Genomic DNA, 18,537 nt, shown 5'->3' with positions numbered 1-18,537 from the left:
AACATAATAGGATATTTAATGTACATAGGAAAAGAATCATCAGTTTTCATAGACGATTTTAATTTTTGACATGGTTGATTAAGAATAAGCTAGTCCCTAGGATTTGGCGAAGGTTGGGAAAACTGGATCAAGTCAATATTTGGTATTTGAAGGTAGGAAGTAGTTTAGGAAGAAATCTCATGAACCTTTCCACTTTGTAAAAGTTGGGGATCAATAAAATATGCTTTTTTTCCTCCTTTGTAGATGGAGGAATTGAAGAAACATCACTTGGTTGAGATATGCAAGATGTTGTGTGTTTTCCTTTATAAGATGTAGGAGGTGGGACCGCAACATATTGTAACATCCTAAATTGTAACCTTACAATTTTGATCGCATTTGGGTCGCGTTTGTGCCCCTAGGCCTACTGAGGACCTGATTTTTCTCATACCATGCAATTTTGACTTCATTTTGATATTCTATAGCCATCTTGGCCCTTTCTCCTAGCCACTAAATTGGGTAGGACCAAGGCATGGTTCCTTGGTCCTTGATAGGACCATAGATCCATGCCTTGGTCCTCCCAATTAGGACCTAACTTTGAGCCCCTTGGCCTTTTCAAAATTTGAGTGGGAAACCTAGCCCCGTGTTTGCCCATGTCCAAAAATTAATATTTTTTTCAATTGGCAAGTATAAAAGGAGGCTTTCTCCTATCATTTTGATATACAGGCATAACATACATACACATGAAGTTCAATTCGACATCAATCAATTAAGAATTCAAGCCAAGTGAGAAAGCAAGCAATCTTCCTTCAAGCATAAGAGCAACAATAAGGTCAAGATTCAAGCATTAGAGTTGACATTCATGTTCCATGTTGTTGAAGACTTCATAAAACCTTAATTCCATGTGGAGATAAACAAAAATTCACAAGGAGGTACATCATTTGCGTTTTTAGCCATCATTAAACATCTCCCTCAAAAGGAGAACATTTCCATTACTGTAATTCATTTCTATTTCATGGTTAATTCCAAAACCAAGGTTTGACTTAGGCAAACCCCTATTCCCAACCTATTTCCCCTTCTTTATGTGTGCAGGAAATAGGTACAGAGCTATGATCTTCAGAATAATAATTACTTATAATGACAAATCAATCCTCCATTAGAGTGCAAAAATTTTGGAGGACCAAGGCGTGGGCGAAACGGTCCCTACTTTTTAGGATCTCTTTCTAGAAATGGGTCTGAATATGCTTAGACTACTCAGATCCAAGTTCGTGGCTCAATTTAACACTTGTAGCTTACTATTTTTGTATTTTTACCTTCATTTTCAGCACTTCTACCCTAATTTTAGTAATTCAACTCACAAAAGAGGGTTATCCATAAAACTCCCAATCCAATCAAAATTCTCAGTCCTAATCCTTTCTGTAGACACCTAAAAATGGTCAACACTTGCGAAATCATACTTTAACATTTGCGCATTGCCTTATATTAGGGTTTTTGCGTCGCATTAACATTTCTCCTATGTCATGCACTTGGTCTTTATCATTTGCAAGCATCGAGTCTTTCTTCTGCATTCTTCATTTATCTCGCTCTCAAATTTGGTCTTGTCGATAACAATCTTCAGTCATGATTTTGGTCAATCTTATCTTGTCGCATCAATGTGTGTGCTAATTTGTCATCATTTTGGACATCGTCAATCCTAATTAGGGTTTTGTCCTCTTTTCAATCTTGTCATCTTTTGGTTGATTTGTCATCGATCGTGGTCATTTTCAATCTTGTCGTCTTACAATCTATTTTGTCATTGATCCATGTCTTCTTGTCAATTTTGTCATTTTTGTGATCGATTTGTCATCGATCCTCGTTCTTCTCAATCGTGTCAATTTGGATTAATTTGTCATTGTTCCTCGTCAATTGGCGCATTTATCAATCAAATCATTTTATCACATTGATCAATTTGTCATCAGAATCATGATCGAGTCAATTATCTTTCATCAAGACCTAATTGTCGTGCTTGCATTGCTAATTCATCTTCTAGGGTTTCGTGATTTAATCATTTAACCTTGTTTGTCATTTCTCCCTTTAGGATTAATAAATTATTTATTTATCCTAAGTCGTCTCATCACAATTAAATGTTCATTTAATTGGCTAATTATTCCTCTTTTTGTGAATTAATTAATAAATGACAAATTATTAATTAATTCACCTAATTTATCTTAATTCCTAATTTTCCCTCTTTTTCTAATTTTCTAATTTTCTAATTCCTAATTTCAATTTCCTCCTATTTTTCTCCTAATTTCATGGGAATGACATTTCAATTTGTCATAATTTGTCATAATTGACAATCAATCAATTTTTGACATAGAAATTTGTCATAATTTGTCATAAATCATCAATCAATCAATCTTGCATAGAAAGTGCAAATTTGTCATAATTTGTCATATTGATTTGCAATTTCCATTTGAATTGAATCATGCTAATTTGATCTTTTCTCCAAATTATCTATAAATTGGATGAATTTCTTCAATCAAGGTCCCTAATCACATTATCTAATAAATCACATTATCTAATAATCACATTATCGATCTAATAATCACTTGTTTGAATTACTTTGTCGAATCAATCACGCTTTGAGTATTCTTGTGCCAATGTCAATCTTGCTTTCACATTAGGTTTATGTACTTGAAGGTGAGATCCACAAACAAAAGGCTATTTGGAGAAGAAAGAAGGACAATGGAGCCGCATGAAGGAGACATTCGAATCTGAATATGGTTTGCTTAGTTTTTAGTTTTGAATGTTTTATTTTCATGTCTCTATTGAGTGTAATTAGGACTGATCAATGCAATTTGCTTTTGTGATTGAGCTATGACTAATGTTTATATTTTCTTTGATGATTTCCGATTTCCTAGATACATTAATTGGTGAACCCAACGTGAATACTAACCATCTAACACCTTAACTGTGTTTTTGAGTGCTTTTGAGTTGATTTGCAAGTCAAAAACCCAAGAAACAAGGTAGTGCAGTGTTTTCTGGAAACTTTTGCGCCTGTGTTAAGCATTATGCGCCTATGTCAGACATTCTGCACCTGTGTCAAGGACATTCTACACTTGTGTCAGACATTTTGCGCCTGTGTCAGACATTCTGTGCCTGTGTAAAGTCCAGAAACAGAGGTAAAAGACAGTGTCTTTCACTTGCAAGTTGTTTTCTTTTGCATTCTGTTTTTGCTTTTTTGGTTTTGTTGGTACTGATTCTCTGTGCAAAACCTTGGCATACGCATGACAAAGACGATGAATGAAACTACTAACACATTTTGTGCAGGTTCGATAGTCAAAGACTAAACATATCAAACTTCTGACTTGGGTTTTTGCAGGTTGCCTTGGACTACAACTAAACTTTGTGTTTGCAATTGATATTTAGGCACCTAGTATGATTTCTAAATAGGATGGAATGAACGTATATTTGCTTTGATTGTTGAGTTTGACATTGGAGTAGGAGAGTATGCTATCATCCTTCTTAGGGTGATCAGAAATCCAGATCTTCGATACCATTCTCATGTTTTTGATTGTGTGTCACCTTTAGAGGGCCTGCCTTCCCGACCATTTTCTTTTGCAAGCAAGTGACAATCGTGAGAAGGGAATGACCCAAAGTGAGTATGGCTAGAATGCCTTGGCATTCTAACTCACTATAAACAAATACCTGATGGGCGAAAGCTTTGAAGGAAGGGTTACGTGGGAATTGTAGTTTCTTGGGAAGTGATGACCCTTGAACTCTTTCTCATATCAACATCTAAGTAGGACTTCACGGTCTAAATCGTGCTTGCACGACTACATTTGTTTGGTATCTTGATGGGCTTAATGTCTCAATCACGCTTGCGTGACATCAAAGAGTAACACTTAACAGAAATCCTTACTAAACACCTTGTATTTAGAGGCCAAAAATCCTTCTAGTTGCTTGAGAAGGACAAGTTCGGATACTTGGAAGAGATACTAAGTTCGCCATGGGGAGATTTCCATGGGGACTGATGCTTGGCTACCCTGAGAAGTGAGTGTCGTGGAGGGGAGCCTGTGGGGTCAAGCATCTATGTATTCTTCTTGAATCCCATAACAAGTCTACCTCTCAAGTACCTAATGTCCTTGCCTACCATAAGAAATGTGTGAATGAGCATGATTGTCTTGAGTCTAAGTTGAAATATCTTGTCTTCTTTGCTTGTCAAAAGTTGAATTGTGTCTCATTTCAAAAACAAGACAAATTGATTCAAAACAAGGTTAAACACAAGAACATTTCATCCAACAAAGTTCAAAACATCTTCAAACATGGTTGTCAAACATTTTTCAAAATCTTGTCTCAACATTCATGTCACTTAGATTTAGGTTCATCCTAGGTTTTCATTTTGCAAATTCATTATCAATTACCAAGGTTAGGTTTCACCTAGGTCATACCCCTTTGCATATCAATAAAGATCATCCATTTGCATATGTCTTCTTGCATTAGAGTAATACCATTTCGTAATTCAACCTTAGGTTTTGTCTTAGATTGACATTGTCATACATTTGCATTTGCATACCCTAGGTCTCTTCATCAAGCTTAGGTCATTATCGTATCATATTAGGGTCATTTGCATAGTAATTGTCCCTTTGCATATAGTGTCAAAACTAGGTTTTGTCATACTTGAGTAATCCAAATCTTTGATAAACCCTAAGTCATTGTTAGGAGGTCTAGACCTTATCAAACCTTTTCTATTTTTGTCATTATTGTCATTTGGTCAAACCTAGCTTAGTATCCAAGCATATAGGGGATACTTTGTCATTTTGTCCTTTTGTCACTTGGTCCTTTTGTCCTTTGAGGTCTAGACATCATTTCAATTTCCTAAGGGTCTCATTTTTAGAATTGCATTCATGAGTTTGTCAAAATCTTGAAAAACAACCAAAAACATAGGTTGCATTCTTTCCATAGATTGCATTTTCATTTATTTAGGTTGCATTTAGTTGCATATCATACATCATCCTTTAAAAATTCCATTGCATAGTGACATGTCTATTGAAACAAGGTTCCAAGCACCAATGATGCAACAAAGTTTGACGTATCAACCGACAATGCAATCAAATTTTAATCCAAGGCAATCACAATTCTATCCAACCCAACAACAAAGCAACATTGATCAAACTTTTTATGATGAAACAAGTCTCCAAATACAAAAACTAGAGGAGAAACTAGCTCAAGAAGAGGAGATATTGGAACAAAGAGTGAAAAACATTGATAAGAATAGATCACAAATGTCCAAAATGTTTCAAAAATTTCCAGGTCGAAATCCAAAGATTGAGCCAATTGATGTAAGATCTCTTCTTGAACGATCAGACATACCAACTCTCCTCTCCCAAATAGAGATGATGAAACAATTTCAAGAAAGGAGACAACATCAATTTCAACATTATGTGCCTCCACAACAAGAACAAGAAGGTGTTTACTATCAATCAGATTTTCAACCAATACAACCAACGGTCCAATTTCAACAATATGTCCAACCAACTATACAATGTCAACAAATGGTTCAACCAATGGTGGAATATCAACAAGTTCAATCAACATATCAATGTCAACAACCACAATCACAAATTCAAAAACAAAGGTTGCAGCCCACACCAAGCCAAGTTTCAAACATGTCAGAACAATTGAACCAAGTCCAATATCAAAACATGACATCAGATCAGAACCAAATTCTTTCCAAACAAGTTCAAATTCCAGATACAACTATGTCAAAACCTCGAAAGAAAGGTGGCTTTATTGCAAGGCTCTTAAGGAACCTACCAAGTGAGTTCTTTGAAGAAGATCAAGATAATACACTTATGTCTAGCAATGCCTCATCCCCTCGCAAAAAAATTGACTCTCTAGTGGCATCTATCCCTACACCTTTAGAAGTTTCACAAGAACCTTCTATATTGTCCTCATCAAATAATACACCCAAGGATGCAATTATCCAAGAGCTCTCCATAATTGATTGCCAAGATAATCCAATTCATGATGCACATCCTTATCATGTTTCAGAAATACAAGACCCAATGCCACCATGCACTTTATTGCCATTACCTGTTTTAGAGGACCCCATTCGAAGTCCCTCTTCCTCATGTTCAAGCATTGATTCCTTGCTAGAATCCATCACAAATGTTCAAAGAGCATTTCCTTCATGCCAAAACATTGATTCCTTGTCAGAATCCTCCATGCATATCCAAAGTCCAACCCCATGTCAAGAGGATAATTTAGAGCATAAAGAAATGCATGTTAAAATAGATCAAGATCAAGATCCCGAAACCTTATCATCCCATCCAATTGTTGACCAAGATCTCATCTTCCCAGAAACTCATGATGATTCCCCTATTCTTGTCCATCCTATCCAAATCCCTATTGACACTAAATTCCCCGGGAAAGATCAAGATATCCCAGTTCATCCAATCCCAAACGATCCCCTTCCATTTCATGAAAAAAATGTCCTTTCAAATCCCATTGACATTCCACTTCCAAAGAAAGATCAAGGTATCCCTTCCATCCTTTCCGATGATCCCATTGAAAGTCAAGAGAAAAACACCTTTAAAGAGGATTCCAATGATCTTCCTCCTTGTCAAGATCAAATTATTCCCTTAAATTCTACACAAGATCCTTTTTTTTCCTCCATCTCCTTGTCTTAATGCTCCATATACACTCCAAGATCGCATTTCTTTTGATGATCCCATTATTTATCCCATTCCATCTCTTGAAGAGCCTATCATTGAACCATGTCCACTACATGATCCTAATCGCCCTCATGATCCTAATCCTCCTCATGATTCTAACATGTCAGTTCAAGATGTTCATGAACCCTCAACATGCATAATGGGTTCTTCCACTTTGGTGCAATCCGATCCACTCCAAGATCTCATTATTTCTCTCATATCATATCCACCTCATAATGGACTCACATCTTCTTCCCAAAGAAAAGAGTATCCTACAAGTCAAGATATTCATAAAGGCAAAGGAGTAGACCTTCATGAGAAAGAACCCCTTCTTATCAAAGAATATACTAATGGTCATGGCTACAGAGCTCACACTCAAGGCATTGGTATCCCTTCAAAGTCAAAATCCAAATGTCCACCTTCCCCATCATCGCTTCCATCCATTCTAGGTCCCTATATCCCTCCATCTCCTATGCAACATCAGCAAAGGCACACATCTTGGAGAACCTTCCATCCATCCCACATGCCTCCATATCATTCCCATCCACACTGACATTCATTCCCTCCTCCAAGCAATTTGGATGCCAAGTATAAAAGTCATAAGTCTAAAAATCCACATGTATTCAAGGATCAACATGTCCAATATAATTGACATGTCAAAAAAAAGAACAATATGATCTATAAAGAAAAAAATATATCCAAAAGGCCACAAAGGCCCACTGAGAAAAATAAAGCAAAGTCAAAATATATATGGGTTCCTAAATCCCTTGTGCAAGCAATGCACTCCAAGGAACCACAAAAGCATGAAAAATCAAAAACCATGTGGATCCCTAAGTAGCTTCTTGAAGTACAAAAAGAAAAATCCAACTTGGCATCCCAAATTTCTATTCCTCCATCCAAACCTCTCAAATTTGTTCCTCCATCACCTCCTTCTTCCATTTTGGGCCCTTATGTCCCAAAATCCATAGCCTTTCCTTCATCAAAATCTCAATATCCAAAATATGTCTTTCCTCCATCAGTCCATCACCCCTTAAGGTGTGTGCCAATGTCGATCTTGCCTTCATTTCCATCCAATGAAGCCCAATTCTTCCAATACCCTACCTATTATCCAATGCATATTTTCCATCCTTCCATCCCTTTGATCCAATCCTTTGCATAAATCCTCGCCTTAGTTTCATCTCTTTTTCCATGTCCTTATCCTACCAACGTCTTTGAGCATACTTTTAAAGGTCATGGTCCATTTTTTTTTTTCAAGGCTACTATCCAAACAAAAATATGCTTGAGTCCTTCTTCCATCCCCTATCATGTGTCCATCTTCTATTGAAAAAGTCAAAAAAAAAAAAAAGTGAAAAAAAAAAAAAAAGACAAAAAAAGAAAAAAAGTAAAGCAAAAATAATTCATCCACTGGTGAAAACCTGGCAAACAAGCGCCTTGGGAAAGTACCGTGATGAAAACCTGGCAAACAGGTGTCATGTGTAATCTATGAACTTCTTGCACACTACACTTGGGGCCAGGTTTTATCCTATCATATCCTTTTGTCCTTCTTTGTTCCATTATCCTATCGAACCCCTATCATTACCCTCCATTATCCTATTGTCCTTCATGTACATATCCCCTTTTCCACCTTTGATCTTGACAAGGCTGACGATCTTCATGAGCATCATGTATCTTGTTTGCAGCTTTCAGTCTATCATAGCTTTTGGTCTTTATCCATTTGCTTATTACAACCTTTCATCCATATTCCCTGGCTTATTGCAACTTTTTTCCACTATCCCTTAGCCTATCCCGACCTTCAGTCCATGTCCCTTATCCATTCTTGGTCTTTCTTATCCTATCCATATCTTATCACTATCCATACACTCTTTTTCTATCCCTTGATCTTGATCTGACATAAGGACGCAAAATTTAAACATGGTTTCAAAAACCTCTTGACATGTCCCGCATGCCATGTCACTGCTTTACATTGTCATATCTAATCTTTTGTCCCATCACGCAATAGCCCTTGAAAATTGCATCCATATTGTCTCCATGATAAAAGGCCTTTGTCTTCCCTCTATCCACCATCATTTCAGCAAGCCTATTTATTCACCTATCATATTCCTTGCCTTGCTAGACATTGGGGGCAAAATCATAAAAATCATATAATGTCCTAAAAAAATCCCTAAAAATCATATAATGTCCTGAAATAATTCAAAAAAATTGAAAAATGTCCTAAAAAAATCATAAAAATTGAAAAATGTCCTGAAATAATTCAAAAAAATTAAAAAATGTCTTGAAAAAATCTCTAAAAATCGAATAATGTCATGAAAAAATCCCTAAACATCAAATAAAGTCCTGAAAAAAATGAACAAACAAAAAATTATAAAAACTCGAAAAGCAAAACAAAAAAATAATAAATATCCCTTTTGTGCATAAGACAAATCACTGAGCATCCCTCCAACGACACGCAATCCAACACTGTCCTTTAATAAAATCACACATTAACAGATGAACTTTTTCACTCAAACCAGACATTCAAACTGATCACAATTGTCTTCTCAATCGAACATCAGCATCACTATCATTCATCTTTGGCACACTATCAGGGGTCTTATACAGGGTGTGGTATATTCGAAACCAGACTGTGTCCTGTCTTAGATGGGGTACCGCATTCCCTAAAACCAGACAGCATGATCGTCCTATCAACACTTTCAACTTTTAACAATGAAGATCAAGATGTTTGTTTGACTTGTTGGAATTAGCGAGTCTTATCATTTACTGATTTATCTTCGATCATGTTCCTATGTTGCTCGATGATGTCACTGAGTGATTTAGAGTGACCGGGATGGTTCATGGTCCCTTTCTTTTTTGTTGTGATTGTTTTTTATCTACGATGTGTTTGTATTTTGCAAAAGGGTTACATTTCAGCTCTGGCCTTCAATGCCATGATGCTACACATCCATTTTGCCACATTAAAATAAAGGTTCTCACCTACAAAGTGCATTATTGAAAGCAAGTTTTTCTTCGTCTCTAACTGTCCTCTGTCTCATTTCTTTTTACTAACATTTCTTCCGTCAGTTTGGATAGTCAATTCGGTTTAGTGCTCCGATTTCCACAAACATATGTTGCATCCTGCATCCATTTGGTTAGTACATTTGCATTACATCAAGCATCATATCAAGCATTTTATCCATTTCATATTATCAATGCATCAAAAACACATAAAAAAAAAATGTATCCATACATGTTCCACAATAAACAGTGCATACGCCATCACCACATACAAAATAACATAAGTCATAACACATTGCATCCCATCATCTCAATACATATCATATCATATATCCACATAATATCGGAGTACAAAATTGGACTGTTTGTCCTAAGTATGGCCCGCAGGCTGACTACAAATATCAAACTACATCTGTCTGTCATACGGAGCATGTGCCTCTATCACTGGGTGCTCCCTCTGTCCTCCTCATCCCTGCCATGCCTCACAGATGATGTCCCTCCTGGTCCTGGCTGTGGTGGTCTTATAGGTCCACTCACCCCCATGCTGCTCAATGACCTCCGAGAGCATGCCCTGCTCTCTGTCCTCGATCGTGCCCGATATGAAGCTACTCTCTGCTCAAGTGGGACTGCACTCTCATATAGTGTCCTCCAATGGCGTATCTCCTCTCTGGTCTCTACCAACATCTGTGCCATCTCCCGTGCACTGGCATCCCGAATCGACCCAATATACTCAGTGACTCTCTGTTCTTCTCGTTGTGCTTGAGCTATTGCTACATCTCGAGCCGCTGTGAGTCTGGCTATCTCCGCTCTGAACTGCTCATGCTCTCTCTCTAAAGTCGCAATATGATCATGCTGACTCGCTATGGTAGCCCTGCACATCTCCATCTCCTCTATCCTAGTTGTCTCTGGCTCTATGGGTATATCCTGCAATGCCTCCTGCTCGCCTGAATCTGGCTCATCCTCGTCATCCCCATCCTCATCTTCATCCTCATCATCCCCCTCATCCTCATCATTGCCCTCATCCTCCTCATCCTCATCATCTCCCTCCTCCTCTCTCCTATGAGTGGGAAGTCCTCCTGTCTCCTCGGTACCAGAATACCAAGATCTGTCAATGGCACTGGTCGTCGTCGTGCAAACCATCTCTCATACTCCTCTATCGTCCTGGAGTCCGCCACATCTGATCTCCAATCCCACTATCTCTGTTGTAGCTGTGAGAAGTCAGCATATGCTATGTGTGGCTGAATCATACTCCCCCACTGACTCGTCTCTCTGTGAGATCGGGCAAAGTGTGCAGTCCTCCTAGGTACATCCTGCCTCTCTCCAAACTGTCATCTGACTCTCTCTGGCAGGTACAACTCAATCACTCTCTGGTGATTCACTAGTCACCCAATCAGGTACCTCTCCTGTCTGCAATACGGTAGCTCCTCACTGTCATCTAACCATCCCGGACAATCACGATATGGCCTCCATGTGAACTCTCTCAATCTGTCTAGCTCATGTCGCCAATACAATATGTATCCAAATGGCCCCTGTCTCAGTGCTCCTCCATAGAAATACACATATGGTTGGTGTGGTACTACCTGTCTCTCTGTAATCGGTCAACATATGGCTATGTGCTCAAATGCCCATACCTGTAGTAGTGTGACTCCACAGCTCAAAGTCTGAATTCCCTGATATGATATCTGATGCAACTAAAAATACAGCATAGCTAGTACACATGGTCCCCATGCATACACCGTACCCTCTATCACCATCTGCTCTAGCACTCTTCCCCATCCAATAGGGAATCCATGTCCTCGTCTGTCTCCTACTAGTAGACATGCTATCACCACATATCGTCGATCATACTCTGATGCCATGGTCTCCCAGCCAATCTCCCTCTCTACGATATCCAGATCATCTGCATCGCACTCAAATAATCTACACAACGCATCTCTCCCTGTCATTGGGTCATACTCTACCATCTCCCCATGATTTGGAATGCGGAGGGTACGCCATACATCCTCTAGTGTCACAGTCGCCTCTCCAGTTGCCAGATGGAATGAGGAGGTCTCTGAATGCCATCGCTATGCCAATGCGGTAAGCAGTCCTGTGTTTGCCCTAATCTCGGGCATGAATGTGACATAGTATATCCCCAGTCCTGCTAATGTATCTCTATTTGTGCTTCTGAGTCTATGTCGTAACATGAAGCAATCTGGTCAGTTCTCCCGCGTGATCAATGGATACTGTCGACTCTACATCACAATTGGGGCATTATTTGTCAGTTTTAGGTTTTGCTCCTACGGGTTGCATTTCCTCATGTCATGTCTAAATCAGGGTGTTTTTAAGGTATTCTGACCTATCCTACCCTTATCCCCCCTTTTCAGATCATTTGCATGTTGTTTTGACCAAAATTAGGGTTGCCAATGCACTTCTGCACCTGTGTTATGCATCCTGCGCCTGTGTATCCCTACACAAATGTAGAAGACCCTACACAAGCGCAGGATTCACCCTACACAAGCGCAGAAGTCCCTTTCTGCATCCCCTGTGGGCCCCGCAATGTCTCGCAAGCAAGTCAAATTCATCAAATTGAAAACATGGGTTTTTGAGATACATACCGCTGCTCCTGCGTCGTCCAATCGTCTGAATGTGCGTACACGTTCTCTGAGGTGATCTGCCCTTGGAATGTTCGCCATCTCTCTGCAAGTGTCCTTTTCCAGAGCAACAAATCCTCTTCTGTGGCTAGTGAAAATGAGCAACTTTCACTCTCTTGGTCTCATTTACAGATCTTTGCCAGTGCATAGATGGACGTGCACCCTCTCCATCTCATGCTAGTCATGGTCTTTTGCACCATCAATTTCTTGTCCTTCATGCATCTGGTCCCCGATTGTCAGTCCGTTTGATCCTATCATTTTTTATCTATCAATTGGCCTCTTTTCTGCATGTTTTTGGCCAATTCCTCAAGGGGGCATGCATATGTCATTGTCAACGTCTGGGGCATTTTCATTATTGTTCTTTGAAACAACGCTTAAAATTGCATTGTCTCAAAGAGGGGCAAAATGTAGACACCTAAAAATGGTCAACGCTTGCGGAATCATACTTTAACATTTGCGCATTGCCTTATTTTAGGGTTTTTGCGTCGCATTAACATTTCTCCTATGTCATGCACTTGGTCTTTATCATTTGTAAGCATCAAGTCTTTCTTCTGCATTCTTCATTTATCTCGCTCTCGAATTTGGTCTTGTCGATAACAATCTTTTGTCATGATTTTGGTCAATCTTATCTTGTCGCATCAATGTGCGTGCTAATTTGTCATCATTTTGGACATCGTCAATCCTAATTAGGGTTTTGTCCTCTTGTCAATCTTGTCATCTTGTGGTTGATTTGTCATCGACCATGGTCATTTTCAATCTTGTCGTCTTACAATCTATTTTGTCATCGATCCTTGTCTTCTTGTCAATTTTGTCATTTTTGTGATCGATTTGTCATTGATCGTCGTTCTTCTCAATCGTGTCAATTTGGATTAATTTGTCATTGTTCCTCGTCAATTGGCGCATTTATCAATCAAATCATTTTATCACATTGATCAATTTGTCATCAGAATCATGATCGAGTCAATTATCTTTCATCAAGACCTAATTGTCGTCCTTGCATTGCTAATTCATCTTCTAGGGTTTCGTGATTTAATCATTTAACCTTGTTTGTCATTTCTCCCTTTAGGATTAATAAATTATTTATTTATCCTAAGTCGTCTCATCACAATTAAATGTTCATTTAATTGGCTAATTATTCCTCTTTTTGTGAATTAATTAATAAATGACAAATTATTAATTAATTCACCTAATTTATCTTAATTCCTAATTTTCCCTCTTTTTCTAATTTTCTAATTTTCTAATTCCTAATTTCAATTTCCTCCTATTTTTCTCCTAATTTCATGGGAATGACATTTCAATTTGTCATAATTTGTCATAATTGACAATCAATCAATTTTTGACATAGAAATTTGTCATAATTTGTCATAAATCATCAATCAATCAATCTTGCATAGCAAGTGCAAATTTGTCATAATTTGTCATATTGATTTGCAATTTCCATTTGAATTGAATCATGCTAATTTGATCTTTTCTCCAAATTATCTATAAATTGGATGAATTTCTTCAATCAAGGTCCCTAATCACATTATCTAATAAATCACATTATCTAATAATCACATTATCGATCTAATAATCACTTGTTTGAATTACTTTGTCGAATCAATCACGCTTTGAGTATTCTTGTGCCAATGTCAATCTTGCTTTCACATTAGGTTTATGCACTTGAAGGTGAGATCCACAAACAAAAGGCTATTTGGAGAAGAAAGAAGGACAATGGAGCCGCATGAAGGAGACATTCGAATCTGAATCTGGTTTGCTTAGTTTTTAGTTTTGAATGTTTTATTTTCATGTCTCTATTGAGTGTAATTAGGACTGATCATTGCAATCTGCTTTTGTGATTGAGCTATGACTAATGTTTATATTTGCTTTGATGATTTTCGATTTCCTAGCTACACTTTCTAGTTGGTGAATAGATCTATTTGATTGAAACCCCCTCTTTTGAGTGTAATGGTAATGTCACAAAATTAGTGGTTTTAACTACTTCTAATGGTGGAAACCCTAATTTTTCACTAATTACACATTTATAAGAGGAACATGAGGGGTAGGAAGGAGTCAAGGTCCAGGATGCAAAGGAGGAATATCCATGATTGCAGAATCCTAAAGTTTACTTAAGGCTGATATCCTTTCATGTTTGAATTGTTGATAAGATAAGAAAAGGAATTTTTTATGAAGTTGCAAAGCTTCAAGTTTTTTAGGCTAAAATAAATCAACGGTGAAGTTTCCACATCTTGCTAAGGGTTGTTAAATTCTATGATTGATAATGATAATACATCCATTGTGATGGAACTTCAAAAATTTATGGATGGTATAAGGGATAACTTTCATGGAATTGAGCCAATAGTGTCCCAACTTCACTTGAAATTGGTTAGAGGTAGGGATAATAGCAAAGGTAACATCTAAGCACTTAGTACAAACCTCAACGAGAAGAGTGATGGAACCTATAGTGGAAAAAATAAAACCAATATGCACCTTAAACATAACATAATATTTTTCATATGTGTCTTGATAAAAAAAAATTGTATAAAGATATTCTTTTTAAATAACATTCACTATACATGGTGTATCAATGAGCACTCATCATAATATCTTTCCTTTAATTTTAGGAAAAATGTATAATGGTCCAATATATGCATCAATAATCTCTCTTGAGTCAAAGGTGATGTGAGGGTTAGGTTTAGGCTTAGATTTCTCAATAAGGTTCACAACATTGTTGGCCTCTACACATATATCATTATCAATCATGTAATTGAGTTTCGTAGGCTCAACAATGTTGGTAGAATGAGAAGGCAAATGATTGGTAAAGGTTTGCAAGTTTTGGTTAGGAAGTGTTACAGATTTATTTCCTTTATCATTCACACCCTCCACAATTATAGTGTTGAAATCAATAAGATCATGAATCACATGTTTCAATTTATGTCACTTCTCAATATCATGGCTGGATTGACTATGGTGTTGGAAAAAGGATTTAGGATCAAAGGAAGTTGGCAAAGGTTTAGAGGTATTTATGGGTTTGACGAGAAGAAGCTTTGTCACATTAACATTAATTAATCTAAGCATGATACTACGTGTTGATTCATAAAGAGGCATAAAATTATGATGTGTAAAGATTGATGATAAAGGGACCACACGTGATTTTGTAGTTGCCACTTGTGTATCAATATGATTCAGAGAATTTTTATTGATCTTGATGAAATTCTTGTTTTTTTTTTTTTTTTAAACTTTTGAAAGGATTGATGTTTAGCTTCTTCATTCTTATAAACCAAAGCCATTGAAGAAGAATATTCAAATTGTATCATTGCAAGCTGATAATTATAAGGCATTCTGCATAAATGTGTGAAAGAAGCATAATCAGAAAATATAAGCTTATCTCTAATATCCTTTTACAAATTATTAATGAAAATGTATGAACATCACCATCATGCACATGATAAGAAATTTGTGAATGCAAATGTTTGTATGTACTGATGAAATTAATCACTTTTTCCTTCTCATTGTTCACAATACATCAAATTAGATAAAGTAATTTGACGACCAATATTATTTTAAAAAATGTTGCACAAATGCATTAGACAATTTATTAAAATAATCAATTGATCGAGGAGGAATGGAACAAAACCATTGCAACATTTTATCTCTATTAGCACCTCCTCCATTTTCAAACTTAAACCCCTTGTTTTCATTTTGTTAGCAGTCTTCTTTATCAGTTATACCTTCATCAATAAAACCTTAAAAGTCCTTGGGTTCTCATTTGACCCGATGCCGCAATTCCAAAGGAGGGGTCGTTATCTATCAGGTGATCAGGTGACAATAAAAAATTTGCACTATTCAAAATGCCTATTTCTTCTCAATAATAGATAGTCCCTTATAAGTTGATAGTTGGCATATCGAAGGTTTTAAGAACTGCGGAACTCCTAACATATACTTCAATGGTTCTTCTTTTCTATGACCACGTGACTTTTCAACAACTTCCCAATTTTTGAGACTCTGACAGTGCATTTAATTGTTCCATGGTTCTTAAAGAGATAGATAGCCCAATGCTCCGATGACAGTACCCCCATGATCGCCAATTTGTGCAATGATGTCAATACAATACCAATTGGTGCACATATGTAGGTCACTTTTATTATGATCATTTGTATTCAAAACTTCTGGTGAATTCGAAGGAGCACTCAAGAAAAGGAACGGAAACTAGAGTGATGTAATGGACATAGCGGCAGAAGACCAAGGGGCAGTGGATGATGTCGCAAAGTGAGAAGATGAAAGGATAAAAGGGGAGAGAATTTTGGAACCAAGAATCATTTTCAAGAAATGGTTACCAAGAATTGAAAGATTTTCTGGGAAATCTATTTATTGTAATGCTTACTAAAAGAGGGGGGGAAGTAATCTTTTCATGCAGTCTTGTTGTATAGAGAGATGAGTCTATGAACTCATGTTTTGACAGTGAAGAAATAAAGAAGATAATTTTAAATCTTTGAATTTCTTAATTTTTTCTTTAAATTGCAATGAACTATGTTTCTTTGTGGTTACTCTTCAATGTCATTCTACTATAATGAGTTGTATATGTATTTAAATCTAGAGATTTGAATTTAAATTAAATCTGTATATGGTGAAAATGGATAGCAATAAACAACAATATTGAAAGACTAAAATGGATTCAACCACCAAACCCTAGCCTAACAATGAGCAAAGATCCACCATAACATATGAAGATAACCTAAGACAATGCAAATAACTCAAAATCACAAAGATTATACCATCACATGTCCACTAGGGTTTTGATCTCCATTCTTCCTATCTCCATTGATCTTGTTTGATATGCTTGCTCTCAGATTTTTGTATGCACAAGAGCTCAATAAAGAACGGAATGTGGTTGCAAGTAGAATTGTGGTGTAGCCAAGTCCTCCAAAATCAGTCATTAGAATGTGTTATTAGGGTTTGACAATGAAGAAAGCATCTCCTTAAATAGAAGACACAATAAGAAATGGAGGGTTAAGATTGAGAGGTGTAAAAAGAGAGGTCGGCTAAGATTAGAGGGTAGGTATAAGAAATACCAAAATAATGAAAGGGGTAGGTAGTGTAGGAATTAAGAGATGAATGACATGTGTCATGTGTAGAAAAAGATAATGAACTAATTAAATAAATAAAGATTTATTTAATTAATAGAAGAAGTAGGACAATTAAATAAATAAAATATTTATTTAATTTAGGAAAGGGATAATTTAAATAAATAAATGTATTTATTTAAATGAGAAATAAGGCTAGAAGAGGATAAATGAATTAATTAAATAAATAAAAATTTATTTAATTAATAGAAGAATTAGGCTTAGATAATTAAATAAATAAAATATTTATTTAATTAGACATGACAATTTTAGGTGTCTACAAAATCACCTATTGAAAAGAGTTTGTTGTTTCTTCATTTCCTAGATAACATCTATGGGTGTAGAATAAATAAACTTTGTGATATTTATTTACATTCACTTCATTTTGAGTTTAATGTTTCACATCTACTTTTATGATTATGGGTAGGTGTCAGTTCACCTTTTCTTCTTTCTGGTGAAAAGCATATCATGTTCTCATTCATTGCATATCTTTTGAAGGTACCTGCGCCTTGTAAAATAAGTAGAGAGAACTTGCAAATACCATTGCAAGTGACTCAACTGTTGGTCAAATTGTCATTGATATGGGCAAGAGAGTATAAAACTGAAGTTACAAATCTATTAACTAACAATATCTTAATGTGAGGGTGAATGGTTTTGACATGAGTCTATGATAATGAGAGAAGTTACTACACATTGTTTGAAATATTTTCGCATGAGTTTGGGGGTCACCTTTTTCCATTGTATAAATCCAAATGGGAAACCTCCATGTATTGTGGGACAAGAGTACAAAAAATGTCATCAAAAAGTGGGATAGCGGTATCTATTGTGAATTTGGATTGGTTTAAAGAAGCCAATTATTGTTGAAAGGATGAGACACTTTGATCTAATTTATTTATAGTGTCTTTGGTGGATGATTTTGAGTTTAACATGTTGGATTATGGTGGAGATGTAATATTATGATAGGTAGGGGAGGCATTGGAGTAGAAATATGGAACATTATGGTAAGTGGGTAAAAGAGATGGTTGGGAAACAAATAGAAGGCTAATAGAAGAAGGTATGTAAGAGTATTGAATGATAGGATTTCCCCAATGACTAGAATGTGTAGAATTAAAATTTTGTGTAGAGGTAGCCATGATAAAA

The sequence above is a fragment of the Cryptomeria japonica genome, chromosome 4 (genome assembly GCF_030272615.1).
Source record: "Cryptomeria japonica chromosome 4, Sugi_1.0, whole genome shotgun sequence".
Taxonomy (NCBI): Eukaryota; Viridiplantae; Streptophyta; class Pinopsida; order Cupressales; family Cupressaceae; genus Cryptomeria; species Cryptomeria japonica.
Note: the sequence above shows the minus strand (reverse complement) of the source record.